Source organism: Phyllobates terribilis, unplaced genomic scaffold, assembly GCF_046119375.1.
Source record: "Phyllobates terribilis strain yellow unplaced genomic scaffold, ASM4611937v1 Scaffold_8__6_contigs__length_399053987, whole genome shotgun sequence".
Classification (NCBI taxonomy): domain Eukaryota; kingdom Metazoa; phylum Chordata; class Amphibia; order Anura; family Dendrobatidae; genus Phyllobates; species Phyllobates terribilis.
The window spans coordinates 346,800,148-346,812,660 of record NW_027362768.1 but is presented as its reverse complement, the minus strand read 5'-3'; the positions used below and the strand labels follow the sequence as shown (position 1 = coordinate 346,812,660).

The 12,513-nt window shown below is 45.9% G+C and overlaps 7 non-coding genes across 7 annotated transcripts; all 7 read right to left on the bottom strand.

Moving 5' to 3' along the window:
* Window positions 1–465: 465 nt before the first annotated feature.
* Window positions 466–656, bottom strand: LOC141159980 (U2 spliceosomal RNA). Its single transcript, XR_012249972.1, has one exon. It is a non-coding gene; the product is annotated as a U2 spliceosomal RNA (small nuclear RNA).
* A 1,116-nt stretch (window positions 657–1,772) lies between these two features.
* LOC141158183 (U2 spliceosomal RNA) lies at window positions 1,773–1,963 on the bottom strand. Its single transcript, XR_012248219.1, has one exon. It is a non-coding gene; the product is annotated as a U2 spliceosomal RNA (small nuclear RNA).
* A 2,108-nt stretch (window positions 1,964–4,071) lies between these two features.
* On the bottom strand, window positions 4,072–4,262 carry LOC141159457 (U2 spliceosomal RNA). The gene has a single exon (XR_012249463.1). It is a non-coding gene; the product is annotated as a U2 spliceosomal RNA (small nuclear RNA).
* Window positions 4,263–5,379: 1,117 nt separating this feature from the next.
* On the bottom strand, window positions 5,380–5,570 carry LOC141158182 (U2 spliceosomal RNA). Its single transcript, XR_012248218.1, has one exon. It is a non-coding gene; the product is annotated as a U2 spliceosomal RNA (small nuclear RNA).
* Window positions 5,571–6,687: 1,117 nt separating this feature from the next.
* On the bottom strand, window positions 6,688–6,878 carry LOC141158181 (U2 spliceosomal RNA). Its single transcript, XR_012248217.1, has one exon. It is a non-coding gene; the product is annotated as a U2 spliceosomal RNA (small nuclear RNA).
* Window positions 6,879–7,993: 1,115 nt separating this feature from the next.
* On the bottom strand, window positions 7,994–8,184 carry LOC141158180 (U2 spliceosomal RNA). The gene has a single exon (XR_012248216.1). It is a non-coding gene; the product is annotated as a U2 spliceosomal RNA (small nuclear RNA).
* A 1,118-nt stretch (window positions 8,185–9,302) lies between these two features.
* On the bottom strand, window positions 9,303–9,493 carry LOC141159778 (U2 spliceosomal RNA). Its single transcript, XR_012249776.1, has one exon. It is a non-coding gene; the product is annotated as a U2 spliceosomal RNA (small nuclear RNA).
* Window positions 9,494–12,513: the final 3,020 nt, after the last annotated feature.

Sequence of the window (12,513 nt, the reverse complement as noted above, 5' to 3'; positions counted from 1 at the left end):
CCAAAAAAGAAATTTTAAGCGCAGCAGAGTAACCAGCTCACATACCTGTTAGCTCAGGTGAGTTTAAAAGGCTGCTGTTGATAACAAGGGCATTTGCTAAATAGATGGTGTGTGTGCAACAATATACTGAAAGGTCAATTATATTGTGCAGCTTATCTCACCACCTGTAGTTATTTAGGTGAAAGCTCCAAAATGCTTGCCTAATATGTCTGTTTATCCAAAAGGAAGTATAGAGGGAGAGCTAGATAGATAGCATTGCATTACATTACATGGCAATGCAATGCACAGTTGCTGAAGTTGAACCAAAATGAGCTTGTCATCTGGCTTCTGCAACTTTTAACATGAAAAATCCAATGAGGAGAAGAAAAGCAAAGCCAAAGAGTCCATCCCAAAATCCGACAAACAAGCCAAATGAACAAAAAGCATTGAATTCAATTCTTTCTGATTTTAGAAACTGCATTAAAGAAGGGGTGCACCGGTCCTGGAGATACTGCAATACCAGGTCAATGCGTGGAGTGGACAGAGCAAGCTCTTTTTCCATCTCCCTGTTCTAAAAATCCATTTAATATATGGTCCCCAGATAGGGGACGTATCAGATATTAAACTGATAAGAACAGATACTACACTTGATCTTAGCGAAAAGGCCGAGAAGCGATAACCAGAATTGGTTTCCGACTACGGTGCCACCCAAGGATTCTGAAAAGTCCATTTGTGGAGATGGCCACCTGGACTCCCGTTAAGAAGACATGCTGTCAACCTCTAGATCCCTCACATGCCTGCACTTTTCGGCTTGCTGCTGCTGCAATCCACGCGTTTTAGATCTGCATAACTCCACCTCTTTTAGCACAGTACCCTCAACCCCCGGCTGTTCCCACCCGCCTCAACACCGTTGGAAGGGAGGAGAACCAATTAAGGCGGGGGGGGGGGTGGAACGAGCAGCTGTCTACCCTTAGCAGGAGGGTTGCTGATTAATTACCTCTCCTGCTGCTGCTGCTGCTGGCTGTCCGGCAGCAGACTGAAGGTGGCTGCTGCTGTGCGCAGGTATATAAAGGCTCAGAGCCTATTATGACACGCGCAGCCAGCGTTCCATTGCCACATTCCGTCTACTGCAGGCGGGATACCTGGATGGCTGAATGTCACTGAGAAGCTCACAGAGACCGCCATAAGCAACAGTTTAAAAGAATGCCACAGACTAATCAACCAAACTTTTTGGGTTGGTTTCTCTTTTATAGTCTGCAGGCATTAAATGAAAGAAGTCAGTGTTCCAGCAGAGGGAGACAACGTTTCAGAAAAGGCATTGTAGCAAACCAAAAAAGAAATTTTAAGCGCAGCAGAGTAACCAGCTCACATACCTGTTAGCTCAGGTGAGTTTAAAAGGCTGCTGTTGATAACAAGGGCATTTGCTAAATAGATGGTGTGTGTGCAACAATATACTGAAAGGTCAATTATATTGTGCAGCTTATCTCACCACCTGTAGTTATTTAGGTGAAAGCTCCAAAATGCTTGCCTAATATGTCTGTTTATCCAAAAGGAAGTATAGAGGGAGAGCTAGATAGATAGCATTGCATTACATTACATGGCAATGCAATGCACAGTTGCTGAAGTTGAACCAAAATGAGCTTGTCATCTGGCTTCTGCAACTTTTAACATGAAAAATCCAATGAGGAGAAGAAAAGCAAAGCCAAAGAGTCCATCCCAAAATCCGACAAACAAGCCAAATGAACAAAAAGCATTGAATTCAATTCTTTCTGATTTTAGAAACTGCATTAAAGAAGGGGTGCACCGGTCCTGGAGATACTGCAATACCAGGTCAATGCGTGGAGTGGACAGAGCAAGCTCTTTTTCCATCTCCCTGTTCTAAAAATCCATTTAATATATGGTCCCCAGATAGGGGACGTATCAGATATTAAACTGATAAGAACAGATACTACACTTGATCTTAGCCAAAAGGCCGAGAAGCGATAACCAGAATTGGTTTCCGACTACGGTGCCACCCAAGGATTCTGAAAAGTCCATTTGTGGAGATGGCCACCTGGACTCCCGTTAAGAAGACATGCTGTCAACCTCTAGATCCCTCACATGCCTGCACTTTTCGGCTTGCTGCTGCTGCAATCCACGCGTTTTAGATCTGCATAACTCCACCTCTTTTAGCACAGTACCCTCAACCCCCGGCTGTTCCCACCCGCCTCAACACCGTTGGAAGGGAGGAGAACCAATTAAGGTGGGGGGGGGTGGAACGAGCAGCTGTCTACCCTTAGCAGGAGGGTTGCTGATTAATTACCTCTCCTGCTGCTGCTGCTGCTGGCTGTCCAGCAGCAGACTGAAGGTGGCTGCTGCTGTGCGCAGGTGTGACACCCCAGGGGTCTGGTTGCCACAGTGATAGAGATATTATGTCTGAGAGCAGGTGGGAGGTCCTTTGGTCAGGGATCCTGTGCATGCCACACCTCCTGCCCAGTCTTGGGAGGGGAAGGACTTCCCCTATATAAACCCGGGGCTGAGGCAGGGTTAGGGAGAAAGAAGACAGAACAAGAGTAGAGAAGAGAAGCAGCATAGCAAAGAAACATCAGGAGCTCTGTGGGGAGCAGTGTTACAACGAGTCAGGGGCTGGCAGCTGCAGAGCTCGCCCTGACTGAGAAGATTTCTTACCGGACCCGGAGTCCGAGGCTGTGGGGACTAACTCCTACCCAGCAGCAGAAACCGTCCGGCAGAGGATTTCAGGTCCTCTGGCCCAGAAGCCCGAAGGCACGGTCACACGCGTGGGACCAGCACCGCCATCGTGGAGCGGAAGCCATTAGAAGGCCCCGAGTCACCGGCCATACGGGTGAGCACCACACGGTACACTCAGGGACGTGGGCTACTTATTCCCGCCTCTAGCAAGGTAGCCAGAAGAGTACAGTTAGTTGGGAAGGCCTACAACTCCGCCTGGCCAGGGGAGATCCCATCTGCTCAAGGACTGACCAGGCCCCTATCACTAGCAAGTACTCCGGGAGGGTCTATCTTTGTCACCAGTAAAGACCCTGAACTACACCGCACCGTCTCTGAGTGGTTCCTGCTACCCCCATCATCCACGTCGGCTGCCCTGAGGCCATACCCCTCCCGTTGGGGGTTATACCATCCACGCTGCACCATCCTTCCACCGGCCTCAGCGGTCTGCCCTGCAGCGGCAGCTCCATAGCTGCATTCAACGGGTGGCGTAGTCATCAACCATCTACTGCTAGTACTCTGCCACTTAGTTTGACACCCTGGGCACGGACCGGGTCGCCGCCACTCGGAGACTACAACCCCCGTCCGATCCGGCTCCGGGTATCCCCTGAAACACGGCCCAGGGGGCGCGTCACAGGTATATAAAGGCTCAGAGCCTATTATGACACGCGCAGCCAGCGTTCCATTGCCACATTCCGTCTACTGCAGGCGGGATACCTGGATGGCTGAATGTCACTGAGAAGCTCACAGAGACCGCCATAAGCAACAGTTTAAAAGAATGCCACAGACTAATCAACCAAACTTTTTGGGTTGGTTTCTCTTTTATAGTCTGCAGGCATTAAATGAAAGAAGTCAGTGTTCCAGCAGAGGGAGACAACATTTCAGAAAAGGCATTGTAGCAAACCAAAAAAGAAATTTTAAGCGCAGCAGAGTAACCAGCTCACATACCTGTTAGCTCAGGTGAGTTTAAAAGGCTGCTGTTGATAACAAGGGCATTTGCTAAATAGATGGTGTGTGTGCAACAATATACTGAAAGGTCAATTATATTGTGCAGCTTATCTCACCACCTGTAGTTATTTAGGTGAAAGCTCCAAAATGCTTGCCTAATATGTCTGTTTATCCAAAAGGAAGTATAGAGGGAGAGCTAGATAGATAGCATTGCATTACATTACATGGCAATGCAATGCACAGTTGCTGAAGTTGAACCAAAATGAGCTTGTCATCTGGCTTCTGCAACTTTTAACATGAAAAATCCAATGAGGAGAAGAAAAGCAAAGCCAAAGAGTCCATTCCAAAATCCGACAAACAAGCCAAATGAACAAAAAGCATTGAATTCAATTCTTTCTGATTTTAGAAACTGCATTAAAGAAGGGGTGCACCGGTCCTGGAGATACTGCAATACCAGGTCAATGCATGGAGTGGACAGAGCAAGCTCTTTTTCCATCTCCCTGTTCTAAAAATCCATTTAATATATGGTCCCCAGATAGGGGACGTATCAGATATTAAACTGATAAGAACAGATACTACACTTGATCTTAGCCAAAAGGCCGAGAAGCGATAACCAGAATTGGTTTCCGACTACGGTGCCACCCAAGGATTCTGAAAAGTCCATTTGTGGAGATGGCCACCTGGACTCCCGTTAAGAAGACATGCTGTCAACCTCTAGATCCCTCACATGCCTGCACTTTTCGGCTTGCTGCTGCTGCAATCCACGCGTTTTAGATCTGCATAACTCCACCTCTTTTAGCACAGTACCCTCAACCCCCGGCTGTTCCCACCCGCCTCAACACCGTTGGAAGGGAGGAGAACCAATTAAGGCGGGGGGGGGGGGTGGAACGAGCAGCTGTCTACCCTTAGCAGGAGGGTTGCTGATTAATTACCTCTCCTGCTGCTGCTGCTGCTGGCTGTCCAGCAGCAGACTGAAGGTGGCTGCTGCTGTGCGCAGGTATATAAAGGCTCAGAGCCTATTATGACACGCGCAGCCAGCGTTCCATTGCCACATTCCGTCTACTGCAGGCGGGATACCTGGATGGCTGAATGTCACTGAGAAGCTCACAGAGACCGCCATAAGCAACAGTTTAAAAGAATGCCACAGACTAATCAACCAAACTTTTTGGGTTGGTTTCTCTTTTATAGTCTGCAGGCATTAAATGAAAGAAGTCAGTGTTCCAGCAGAGGGAGACAACGTTTCAGAAAAGGCATTGTAGCAAACCAAAAAAGAAATTTTAAGCGCAGCAGAGTAACCAGCTCACATACCTGTTAGCTCAGGTGAGTTTAAAAGGCTGCTGTTGATAACAAGGGCATTTGCTAAATAGATGGTGTGTGTGCAACAATATACTGAAAGGTCAATTATATTGTGCAGCTTATCTCACCACATGTAGTTATTTAGGTGAAAGCTCCAAAATGCTTGCCTAATATGTCTGTTTATCCAAAAGGAAGTATAGAGGGAGAGCTAGATAGATAGCATTGCATTACATTACATGGCAATGCAATGCACAGTTGCTGAAGTTGAACCAAAATGAGCTTGTCATCTGGCTTCTGCAACTTTTAACATGAAAAATCCAATGAGGAGAAGAAAAGCAAAGCCAAAGAGTCCATCCCAAAATCCGACAAACAAGCCAAATGAACAAAAAGCATTGAATTCAATTCTTTCTGATTTTAGAAACTGCATTAAAGAAGGGGTGCACCGGTCCTGGAGATACTGCAATACCAGGTCAATGCGTGGAGTGGACAGAGCAAGCTCTTTTTCCATCTCCCTGTTCTAAAAATCCATTTAATATATGGTCCCCAGATAGGGGACGTATCAGATATTAAACTGATAAGAACAGATACTACACTTGATCTTAGCCAAAAGGCCGAGAAGCGATAACCAGAATTGGTTTCCGACTACGGTGCCACCCAAGGATTCTGAAAAGTCCATTTGTGGAGATGGCCACCTGGACTCCCGTTAAGAAGACATGCTGTCAACCTCTAGATCCCTCACATGCCTGCACTTTTCGGCTTGCTGCTGCTGCAATCCACGCGTTTTAGATCTGCATAACTCCACCTCTTTTAGCACAGTACCCTCAACCCCCGGCTGTTCCCACCCACCTCAACACCGTTGGAAGGGAGGAGAACCAATTAAGGCGGGGGGGGGGGGTGGAACGAGCAGCTGTCTACCCTTAGCAGGAGGGTTGCTGATTAATTACCTCTCCTGCTGCTGCTGCTGCTGGCTGTCCAGCAGCAGACTGAAGGTGGCTGCTGCTGTGCGCAGGTATATAAAGGCTCAGAGCCTATTATGACACGCGCAGCCAGCGTTCCATTGCCACATTCCGTCTACTGCAGGCGGGATACCTGGATGGCTGAATGTCACTGAGAAGCTCACAGAGACCGCCATAAGCAACAGTTTAAAAGAATGCCACAGACTAATCAACCAAACTTTTTGGGTTGGTTTCTCTTTTATAGTCTGCAGGCATTAAATGAAAGAAGTCAGTGTTCCAGCAGAGGGAGACAACGTTTCAGAAAAGGCATTGTAGCAAACCAAAAAAGAAATTTTAAGCGCAGCAGAGTAACCAGCTCACATACCTGTTAGCTCAGGTGAGTTTAAAAGGCTGCTGTTGATAACAAGGGCATTTGCTAAATAGATGGTGTGTGTGCAACAATATACTGAAAGGTCAATTATATTGTGCAGCTTATCTCACCACCTGTAGTTATTTAGGTGAAAGCTCCAAAATGCTTGCCTAATATGTCTGTTTATCCAAAAGGAAGTATAGAGGGAGAGCTAGATAGATAGCATTGCATTACATTACATGGCAATGCAATGCACAGTTGCTGAAGTTGAACCAAAATGAGCTTGTCATCTGGCTTCTGCAACTTTTAACATGAAAAATCCAATGAGGAGAAGAAAAGCAAAGCCAAAGAGTCCATCCCAAAATCCGACAAACAAGCCAAATGAACAAAAAGCATTGAATTCAATTCTTTCTGATTTTAGAAACTGCATTAAAGAAGGGGTGCACCGGTCCTGGAGATACTGCAATACCAGGTCAATGCGTGGAGTGGACAGAGCAAGCTCTTTTTCCATCTCCCTGTTCTAAAAATCCATTTAATATATGGTCCCCAGATAGGGGACGTATCAGATATTAAACTGATAAGAACAGATACTACACTTGATCTTAGCCAAAAGGCCGAGAAGCGATAACCAGAATTGGTTTCCGACTACGGTGCCACCCAAGGATTCTGAAAAGTCCATTTGTGGAGATGGCCACCTGGACTCCCGTTAAGAAGACATGCTGTCAACCTCTAGATCCCTCACATGCCTGCACTTTTCGGCTTGCTGCTGCTGCAATCCACGCGTTTTAGATCTGCATAACTCCACCTCTTTTAGCACAGTACCCTCAACCCCCGGCTGTTCCCACCCACCTCAACACCGTTGGAAGGGAGGAGAACCAATTAAGGCGGGGGGGGGGTGGAACGAGCAGCTGTCTACCCTTAGCAGGAGGGTTGCTGATTAATTACCTCTCCTGCTGCTGCTGCTGCTGGCTGTCCAGCAGCAGACTGAAGGTGGCTGCTGCTGTGCGCAGGTATATAAAGGCTCAGAGCCTATTATGACACGCGCAGCCAGCGTTCCATTGCCACATTCCGTCTACTGCAGGCGGGATACCTGGATGGCTGAATGTCACTGAGAAGCTCACAGAGACCGCCATAAGCAACAGTTTAAAAGAATGCCACAGACTAATCAACCAAACTTTTTGGGTTGGTTTCTCTTTTATAGTCTGCAGGCATTAAATGAAAGAAGTCAGTGTTCCAGCAGAGGGAGACAACGTTTCAGAAAAGGCATTGTAGCAAACCAAAAAAGAAATTTTAAGCGCAGCAGAGTAACCAGCTCACATACCTGTTAGCTCAGGTGAGTTTAAAAGGCTGCTGTTGATAACAAGGGCATTTGCTAAATAGATGGTGTGTGTGCAACAATATACTGAAAGGTCAATTATATTGTGCAGCTTATCTCACCACCTGTAGTTATTTAGGTGAAAGCTCCAAAATGCTTGCCTAATATGTCTGTTTATCCAAAAGGAAGTATAGAGGGAGAGCTAGATAGATAGCATTGCATTACATTACATGGCAATGCAATGCACAGTTGCTGAAGTTGAACCAAAATGAGCTTGTCATCTGGCTTCTGCAACTTTTAACATGAAAAATCCAATGAGGAGAAGAAAAGCAAAGCCAAAGAGTCCATCCCAAAATCCGACAAACAAGCCAAATGAACAAAAAGCATTGAATTCAATTCTTTCTGATTTTAGAAACTGCATTAAAGAAGGGGTGCACCGGTCCTGGAGATACTGCAATACCAGGTCAATGCGTGGAGTGGACAGAGCAAGCTCTTTTTCCATCTCCCTGTTCTAAAAATCCATTTAATATATGGTCCCCAGATAGGGGACGTATCAGATATTAAACTGATAAGAACAGATACTACACTTGATCTTAGCCAAAAGGCCGAGAAGCGATAACCAGAATTGGTTTCCGACTACGGTGCCACCCAAGGATTCTGAAAAGTCCATTTGTGGAGATGGCCACCTGGACTCCCGTTAAGAAGACATGCTGTCAACCTCTAAATCCCTCACATGCCTGCACTTTTCGGCTTGCTGCTGCTGCAATCCACGCGTTTTAGATCTGCATAACTCCACCTCTTTTAGCACAGTACCCTCAACCCCCGGCTGTTCCCACCCGCCTCAACACCGTTGGAAGGGAGGAGAACCAATTAAGGCGGGGGGGGGGGGGTGGAACGAGCAGCTGTCTACCCTTAGCAGGAGGGTTGCTGATTAATTACCTCTCCTGCTGCTGCTGCTGCTGGCTGTCCAGCAGCAGACTGAAGGTGGCTGCTGCTGTGCGCAGGTATATAAAGGCTCAGAGCCTATTATGACACGCGCAGCCAGCGTTCCATTGCCACATTCCGTCTACTGCAGGCGGGATACCTGGATGGCTGAATGTCACTGAGAAGCTCACAGAGACCGCCATAAGCAACAGTTTAAAAGAATGCCACAGACTAATCAACCAAACTTTTTGGGTTGGTTTCTCTTTTATAGTCTGCAGGCATTAAATGAAAGAAGTCAGTGTTCCAGCAGAGGGAGACAACGTTTCAGAAAAGGCATTGTAGCAAACCAAAAAAGAAATTTTAAGCGCAGCAGAGTAACCAGCTCACATACCTGTTAGCTCAGGTGAGTTTAAAAGGCTGCTGTTGATAACAAGGGCATTTGCTAAATAGATGGTGTGTGTGCAACAATATACTGAAAGGTCAATTATATTGTGCAGCTTATCTCACCACCTGTAGTTATTTAGGTGAAAGCTCCAAAATGCTTGCCTAATATGTCTGTTTATCCAAAAGGAAGTATAGAGGGAGAGCTAGATAGATAGCATTGCATTACATTACATGGCAATGCAATGCACAGTTGCTGAAGTTGAACCAAAATGAGCTTGTCATCTGGCTTCTGCAACTTTTAACATGAAAAATCCAATGAGGAGAAGAAAAGCAAAGCCAAAGAGTCCATCCCAAAATCCGACAAACAAGCCAAATGAACAAAAAGCATTGAATTCAATTCTTTCTGATTTTAGAAACTGCATTAAAGAAGGGGTGCACCGGTCCTGGAGATACTGCAATACCAGGTCAATGCGTGGAGTGGGCAGAGCAAGCTCTTTTTCCATCTCCCTGTTCTAAAAATCCATTTAATATATGGTCCCCAGATAGGGGACGTATCAGATATTAAACTGATAAGAACAGATACTACACTTGATCTTAGCCAAAAGGCCGAGAAGCGATAACCAGAATTGGTTTCCGACTACGGTGCCACCCAAGGATTCTGAAAAGTCCATTTGTGGAGATGGCCACCTGGACTCCTGTTAAGAAGACATGCTGTCAACCTCTAGATCCCTCACATGCCTGCACTTTTCGGCTTGCTGCTGCTGCAATCCACGCGTTTTAGATCTGCATAACTCCACCTCTTTTAGCACAGTACCCTCAACCCCCGGCTGTTCCCACCCGCCTCAACACCGTTGGAAGGGAGGAGAACCAATTAAGGCGGGGGGGGGGGTGGAACGAGCAGCTGTCTACCCTTAGCAGGAGGGTTGCTGATTAATTACCTCTCCTGCTGCTGCTGCTGCTGGCTGTCCAGCAGCAGACTGAAGGTGGCTGCTGCTGTGCGCAGGTATATAAAGGCTCAGAGCCTATTATGACACGCGCAGCCAGCGTTCCATTGCCACATTCCGTCTACTGCAGGCGGGATACCTGGATGGCTGATGTCACTAAGAAGCTCATAGTGACCGCCATAAGCAACAGTTTAAAAGAATGCCACAGACTAATCAACCAAACTTTTTGGGTTGGTTTCTCTTTTATAGTCTGCAGGCATTAAATGAAAGAAGTCAGTGTTCCAGCAGTGGGAGACAACGTTTCAGAAAAGGCATTGTAGCAAACCAAAAAAGAAATTTTAAGCGCAGCAGAGTAACCAGCTCACATACCTGTTAGCTCAGGTGAGTTTAAAAGGCTGCTGTTGATAACAAGGGCATTTGCTAAATAGATGGTGTGTGTGCAACAATATACTGAAAGGTCAATTATATTGTGCAGCTTATCTCACCACCTGTAGTTATTTAGGTGAAAGCTCCAAAATGCTTGCCTAATATGTCTGTTTATCCAAAAGGAAGTATAGAGGGAGAGCTAGATAGATAGCATTGCATTACATTACATGGCAATGCAATGCACAGTTGCTGAAGTTGAACCAAAATGAGCTTGTCATCTGGCTTCTGCAACTTTTAACATGAAAAATCCAATGAGGAGAAGAAAAGCAAAGCCAAAGAGTCCATCCCAAAATCCGACAAACAAGCCAAATGAACAAAAAGCATTGAATTCAATTCTTTCTGATTTTAGAAACTGCATTAACCCCTTAATAACATCTGACGTACTAATACGCGTCTGTGCCCTGGGACTTAAGAGCCAGACCCGTATTAGTACGTCATGGCGATCGCGCGCGCACACAGGCTGTGCGGGCGCGATCGCCGCCGGGTGTCAGCTGATTGTCACAGCTGACACCCGGTACTATGTGCAGGGAGCGGTCCTGCACCGCTCCCAGCACATTAACCCCCGCGATGCTGCGATCGAAGTCGATCGAAGTCGATCGCGGCATTGCGGGGGCAAGGGGAGGTGATCGCCGATACTCACCTCCTCTTCCGGCTTCCAGCGCAGTCTGCAAAGGCTTCCCGGGTGTTGCCATGACGACCCGATGTTGTCATTACAACATCCGGGTCACCAGAGAGCAGGAAGATTGCTTGGACATGCGCAGTGCATCTCCAAGCAATCTTCACACTGTGCACTTCTGACAGCCTTCATGGCATAGGGATGGTGCTCCATTCCTGTGCCATGCAGGCGATCAGAAAAAAAAAAGTGAAAGTCCCAGAGTAGGACAAAGTAATAAAGTGTATAAACTGTCTGAAAGTGGAAAAAAAAAAAAAAAAAGTGCAAAAATATTATAAAAAAATAAAAAAAATAATACACCAAAAATAAAAATATAATGTACCATCAATAAATATTATTATAAAAAAAATAAAAAAAAAACAATAAAAGTACACATATTTGGTATCGCCGCGTCCGGAACAACCTGACCTATAAAACGGTCCCACTAGTTAACCCCTTCAGTGAACACGGTAAAAAAAAAAAAAAAAAAACGAAGCAAAAAACAATGCTTTATCACCATACCGCCAAACAAAAAGTGGAATAACACGCGATCAAAAAGGCGCATATAAATAAAAATGATAACTTTGAAAACGTCATCTCGTCCCACAAAAAACAAGCTGCCATACAGCTCCATCAGCCAAAAAATAAAAAAGTTATAGCTCTCAGAATAAAGCGATACTAAAAAATATTTTTTTCTATAAAATAGCTTTTATTGTGTATAAGCGCCAAAACATAGAAAAATGATACAAATGTGGTACCGCTGTAAACGTACTGACCCGAAGAGTAAAGCTGCCTTATCAATTTTACCACACGCGGAACAGAATAATAAAAAAAAAAAAAAACAATTCCTGAATTGTTGGTTTTTGTTTATTCTACCTCCCAAAAATCGGAATAGAAAGCGATCAAAAAATGTCACGTGCCTGAAAATGGCACCAATAACAACGTCAAGTCATCCCGCAAAAAACGAGCCGTCACATGACTGTCTGCCAAAATCTGGAAAAATTATCGCTCTCAAAATATGGCGATGCAAAAACTAGATTTTATAAAAAATGCGTCTTTTAGTGTGTGACAGCTGTCAGTCATAAAAACCCCATATGATTCTGGCATTGCTGTAATCGCACCGACCCGAAGAATAAAGTCGTCTAATCACTTATACCGCACAAGGAACGGCGTCAAAAATAAACTCTTGGGTTAGGATTGGGCTAGGGTTAGGGCTGGGTTTGGGGCTAGGGTTGTGCTGGGGCTAGGGTTGTGCTGGGGCTAGGGTTGTGCTGGGGCTAGGGTTGTGCTGGGGCTAGGGTTGTGCTGGGGCTAGGGTTGTGCTAGGGTTAGGGCTGGGGTTGGGATTTTTTTCAAAAGTAAGAAAAAAAGATAACGATATGGCGACTAGTGTTGAGAGCAAGTGCTTGCTACTTGAGTTTGCATCGGGTGCTCTGGTATGCATTGAGTATCGTGGGTATTTGAGTGACATGCTCGAGTCTCTGCCCCATATGCTTCGCGGCCAAAAAACTTTACGGGGATTGCCTGCCATGCACGAGCGATCCCCGCATGTTTTTTTTTGGGTGTCTAATAACCGTGAAACATGCGGAGCAGGGACTCGAGCATGTCACTCGAGC